A 6,554-nucleotide genomic window follows, 5' to 3' on the forward strand; every position below is an offset into this window, starting at 1 on the left:
CAGGAGTGTGAAAGGGAAGACCCACATCCTTAATTTTCTTTATATTCAGAAAAACAATGCAGTCGGAAATGACTGTGCCAATGGTGCTCTCCTTAAACACTTCTGACTTAATTTCTTTGGAAGCACGTGTTTCCTGGAGTTCCCCCAGCACGAGGAGTTAAAAGTGTTGAGTCACATACCCAGGGGTGAGTCACACACCCAGGGGATCAAAGAACAGCCATTCATCAGGACCCCTGCGAACTGCCTCTAGTGTTCTGCAGTACTGCCACACACACAGACACAGCCTGGCAGCTCCAGGCCCAAGAAGTTTGGTCCTGAAGCACGGTGACTGGTAATCTCTAGAAGGCGGAGGACCCTCTATGAGATTAAATGATGAAGGTTTATTTGTCAAGCTAAAACCTTGTGGATGTGACAGACTGAGAACATAGTGTAGGAGACATTTCTAACCTACACCTGGAAGCCCAAACCTCCCTTACAGACAGGGAGAAAAGTAGCCCGGGGAATGTAGATTCCAAAAAGTCACTGTGTCTGGAACCCAAATCAGCCTAAAGGCATGAAGGCCTTTGAAACACAGAACTAATGTGAGGAGTCTAGAAAGCCTTTGAGACTCAGAACTCCTGACTTAGAGCATAGTTTGGGCTCTATGGACAGAGAAACCCCAATGCCTAAACAGACTTTAAAAATACCAACAGTTCCAGGGGGCTGGAGCGATAGCACAGTGGGTAGGGTGTTTGCCTTGCACGTGGCCGACCCAGGTTTGATTCCCAGCATCCCATATGGTCCTCCGAGCACCGCCAGGAGTAATTCCTGAGTACAGAGCCAAGAGTAATTCCTGTGCATTGCCAGATGTGAAGCAAAAGCAAAAAAAGAATACCAACACTTCCAATCTATCCCCCTATCCTCCTCAGCAACACCCTAGTAAGATCTGAGTAATTTAGGAGAAATCACATGAAAATTAACTTTGCAGAGCCCAAGAAGTACATTTCTGTATTCTGGGGTTCATCTGCATCTCTGATCAAGATGTGTAACTCCTATTTTATGGTTCACTCTCTTTGTTGGGGTTTGCCCATATCTCTGTTTCTGGACATGTACTCTCTGTACTTCTCCAGAGAGAAGTGTATGTTCTCTCTTGAGCACGTAACTATCATTCTCTTTAATCTTATTTCCCAGATAAACTTTTCTTATTTCACTATTTATTTCATTCCTAAAAAAATTTTTAAGGGTACATGACAGAAAAAAAGGTCTTCCTTGGCCAGAGGCCAGCCAGAGGATTGGAGCAACAGCACAGAAGGTAGAGCGTTTGCCTTGCACACGGTCGACCCGGGTTCGATTCCTCCGATCCTTTTGGAGAGCCCAGCAAGCTACCGAGAATATCCCACCCACTTGGCAGAGCCTGGCAAGCTACCCATGGCGTATTTGATATGCCAAAAACAGTAACAAGTCTCACAATGGAGTTGTTACTGGTGCCCGCTCCAGCAAAACGATTAACAACGGGATGACAGTGCTACAGTGCTACGTGACAGAAAACCCTGAGAGCAAAACCTGAACAGATGCCAGGACTGATTTTTCCTTTTCCTGTAAAGAGCAAATTTCTTATTCCAGCCTGGGCATGGCTCCTGAGTAAAACAGAGAGTGGGGTTAATGTCCATCCTTTGAAGATAATGAGGGAGGGACCTAAGCAACTGCTTGGTGGAGCTAGTGGCTTTCTGCACTATGAAAAATGCTTGTAGAAGACTCCTCATCCCAACACTGCTCAGACTTCCTGGGTGACTGAAGTGGATAAGGAGAGGTGGGTAAATAGGAGGGTTACAGGCTCCATTTTCAAGGCTACTACATCTTTTTACCCTTAATCTTATATGTCACCTATCACACCACAAATGGGACACCTATAGGTAGAGAAGTTGAGGATGTACCACTAACCAGGGGTTCCTTGGTCTCCATAAAGAATAATCTACTCTGAGGGACCTTACCAAGTATCAATCATCTTCAAAGGTTAGGCCACACCAAACAATAATACTCATACCTGTGGATCAGGTAGAAACAACTAATTCCAGTCTTCTGGAAATTCTCCCAAGGCCAAGAACACTCCTATCAGGAAGTCAAGAATAATGCAGTGAGTCACAGCCAACATTTGAATTATTATTGAGAAATATTGAAGGGGAATATTATATTCTGATGCAGTGGGAGGACTGGTGACTGTCTCAGAAGTTTTGTAATTGACAGCACCAGATGGATGCCATGAGTTTGTGTGTGCATACTCTCTCTTGTTCTTCACTTTTCGATATATAGTTGGCCATTGAAGAGCACAGGTTGAAGTATTTGACCCATATATATGAATAATATTTTACTTTTTATTTGATCTATTTTTTACTATTTTTAGTGTATGACCAGTTTTTTATTAACCACTTTAATAAACTTTTTTAAAGAGCACTGGGATTTACACTACAGTTAGTCATGTTTTTCTTGGATACATCCCGCACCACATCCACCACCAGAGTCCACTTCCCTCTATCAGAACCCAAAAAACACTTTCCGCCTCCAAATCGCTATGTAATCTCAGTTCTTCAACAAATTCTTCAGTTACGATGACTTTGACCTTATGTTGTTTTCCTTACTATATTTATTTTTTATCTCACATCTGGAATAGATCTCTCTCTTTTTAAAATTTTAGAGGTGATGCATAGAACTAACCTCCTAGAACTCCACAAAACTCTAAATCAATGATGATAAAGTAAAATAACTTTTTTCAAAAACTATATCTTTTCAGGCTTAAGAAATAGTATGAGGGAAGGGCATTTGCTTGTATGTGGCTGACCTGGGTTCGATCCCCAGCACTCCTTATGGTCCCTCAAGCCCTGTCAGGAGTGATCCCTAAACAAAGAGCTGGGTATGATTCAAAAGCAAAAAATCAAAAATGACTTATCTTTTTTATGTAGGTAAATAGATTTTTAATTGATTCAAGTAATTAGTTGTATAATATGAATTCCACAAATAATATTGCAAATACCACATTTTAAGATTTACATGAAACAAGTAAATTCTATATATAAATGTAAAATTTAGTAATAGTGAAGAGAGTTTTAAAATGCTTGTGAGGAGAAGCTGAATAGGCCTATCACTGTATCACTGTATCACTGTATCGCTGTCATCCTGTTGATAATCAATTTGCTCAAGCAGGCACCAATAATGTCTCCATTCGTCCTAGCCCTGAGGTTTTAGCAGCCTTTTTACTCGTTCTTCCCAGCAGTGCTGCACTGGAGGCTCTTTCAGGGTAAGGGGAATGAGACCCATCATTGTTACTATATTTGGCATATCGAATATGCCACGGAGAGCTTGCCAGGCCCTGCCTTGTAGGCAGGATACTCTCGGTAGCTTGCCGGGTTCTCTGAGTGAGAGAACTAGGCTATAAGAGGTTGCAAGGCTGCAAATGCAGCCACATGCTTCTGGGAGCATTGTTTTATAGTCTCTAGATCTTGGCCTTTGTTGGGATTACACGGCACTGAGGGCAGTTTGTGGGTGTGGCTGCCACAATGGGGGATCTGAGTGGAGGAGGCTTAGTCCTGATCAGAGCAGGCTTGGAGATCTCAGCTCCGGTTCCTGCACACCTGGGTTCCTCTGCCATTTCCTTCACGTGTGAGGCTCATCCAAACGTGTGGGGAGTGGCATTTTTTTTTTTTTTGAGAATGCCCTTGAGCATGGCTGTGGCTGGGTTCCAGAGGCTGCCAGGGCTCTGCTCAGGACGGGGAGGGAAACTCAACCCACCCCACTCCTAGGGGCCCCAGTGAAGGCAGCCAGGCGCATGGGCAAGAGACTGCATCGCTCTCTTTCAGGAGCTCTGTTTTATAGTCTCAGGATCTTGGCTGTTGATGGGATTTCACGGCGATAGGGGCAGTTTGTGGGTGTGGCTGCCAAGCTACTAGAAAATGGGGAATCTACTTTTTACAGAATAGGCCTATAGAGTTATAAAAAGTGTCTTACTCTAAAGAAGGGAATAATGGCTTTTCATTAGAAAATACTACATTATAGAAGCTGTGTAAGTGTCTGCATTAATAAATAAAAGATTGTGCTGGACCCATGATATGGTCAAGCAGTCATGGACTAGCTGGGAGAACATAACGATGCTCCCAGGGAACAGAGATGCATGTAAACACAGGTCGCACTGTCTGGAGGAACTGGACTAGCACCACAGCCTGCTTACTCCGTGACACTTCTTTGAAATTGTGACACTAATGTCGGCTTACACTTTAATCTTGGGAGCTGTTTTTAGTTTAGCTGTTTAGATTTTAGCCTGGCTTCTCTGTTGATGAAATACTAGACACATAACCACCTTTGTCCTTGCTCAGTAAATGTTCATTTGGCAAACGAACCGTGGCTCACTCCAAAGAGTGCAACTCGCTGCTGAAGTTAACATGTGCTGTATGTGATTGATCCAAGGAAGGGCTGCAATAAAAATCCCTACAGATGGGAAGGAAAACTTCTAACAAGATAAATAACATTCAATGTAAATGAACTGTTAATTTGCTATTGCAAATATATATAAAACATTTCCTTAGAAGGAACCTTTCTTAATCTAGTAGAAGGCAACCTTAAAAACTATAAGTGAATACCATACTCAATGTCAATTGCTAACTAGTTCTTGCCTTTTATTTTTTAATGCCATTTTTTGTTTTTTTTTTGTTTTTGTTTTTTGGTTAGAGCAATAGCACAGCAGATAAGGCTAACAGCTGACCTGGGTTGATTCCTCCGTCCCTCTCGGAGAGCCCGGCAAACTACCAAGAGTATTCCGCCTGCACAACTGAGCCTGGCAAGCTACCCACCCATGGCATATTCGATATGCCAAAAACAGTAACAAATCTCACAATGGAGACATTACTGGTGCCCACTTGAGCAAATCAATGAACAACAGAACGACAGTGCTACATTTTTTGGTTTGGGGGTCACATGTAAAGGCATTCAGGGCTTACTTCTGACTGTAATCAGCAATTGCTCCTGGCAGGCTCAGGGGACTACATGAAGTGCAGAGGAGAACCCCCATCAGCAGCATGTAAAACCTGTATCCACTGTACCATCTCTACAGCCCCTGTCTTGTCTTTGAAAGAAGCTCCTCTAATGCTTCTTCAAGATAAGTTACAGGCTATGAGTTCCCTTACCCTTTGTTTGTTCCTGCTCTTCCTTCAAATCTGAATAAGAGCTGAATAGTATTTTTGATAATGTGTTCATTTCACTGAATTTTTGTACTATATCTATTTTCTTTTGACCTGTAAAGTCTCATTTGACAGATCTATTATAAGTCTTGTGTAATTTCTTTTCTTCCTTTTTTGATCTTTCTGCTTTTAACATTGTCATCTCTATCTTTAAATTTTGTCATTTTGAGTACAATATGTCTTAGAATTTTCCTAGTTTAATCAATTTTACTAGGACCTTTAGGGCCTTTAGGGCCTCTGAATCTCAGTGCCTATATCCCTCAATTCTGAGATGCCCTCATCTGTTATTTAACTGTTGTTTCTTCATCAAATATGCCTGCCTGTTCGTTATAGAACCTAATGATTCTTATATTGCTCCTCTTGAACTTGTCCTATGATTTTCTGGTATTCTGTATCTTTCTTTTAAGACTTATTTCCCCCTACTTTCCTTTGTTTTCTAGTCATTTCCTCTATCCATTTCATCTTGGAGCAACTTGACATTTTCCTCAGCTGCTCTTTTTCTGCTGCTCAGAGCTTTTATTGAGTTTTCCATATCACCTACAATACTCTTCATTTTAATTTTTATTTCATTTTATTTTATTGAAGAGCCATGATTTATGAAGTTACTGATAGCTGTGTTTTAGAAATACAGTAATTCAGCACCAATCCCTCTGCCAGTGTCAACTTCCCTCCACCAGTGTTCCCAGATTCCCTCTACACCCAACCCCCCACCCCCACCTGTCACCTTGACAGTCACATTTCAAAGTTTCAGTGGTTGCCTCTTATATCTCATGCTTTCAGTACTTTTGAATATGCTCTTTAGATATTTGACTGTATCTTTCACTCATATCCCTGATATAACTGAAGCCCTGATGCCTGTTAACCCATTACTTCCTGTTCTCTTCTTCCCCCCCTTGATGTTTTTTCTTCCCTGTGTCTCCTCTCTAAATGTTGGTATCACAGATAATCTAATTATCGTCTTTTTACTACAATACATTTATTCAGACAGTTTTCTATATTCCACAGATAAGTGAGATCATCCTGTGTTTGTCTTTCTTTTAATGACTTACTTCACTCAACATGATTTCATGTTGCTACAAATTGCATGATTGTATCCTTCCTTGCATCTGCATAGTATTTCATTATATATATATATATATATATATACCACATCTCCATAACCATTCATCTATGTTGATGACATCTATGTTGTTTCCATATCTTAGATATTGTATTGAGTGCAGCAATGAATAACTGTGTGCAGGGAGTGTTTTTGTGTCCTTCCACTTTGGGGCATCTATCCCCAGGACATACTCTTCATTTTCATTTGAAGATTATTCCTAATGTGCTTTGTTACTACATATGTAATTT

This window comes from Sorex araneus, chromosome 2, assembly GCF_027595985.1.
Source record: "Sorex araneus isolate mSorAra2 chromosome 2, mSorAra2.pri, whole genome shotgun sequence".
Taxonomy (NCBI): Eukaryota; Metazoa; Chordata; class Mammalia; order Eulipotyphla; family Soricidae; genus Sorex; species Sorex araneus.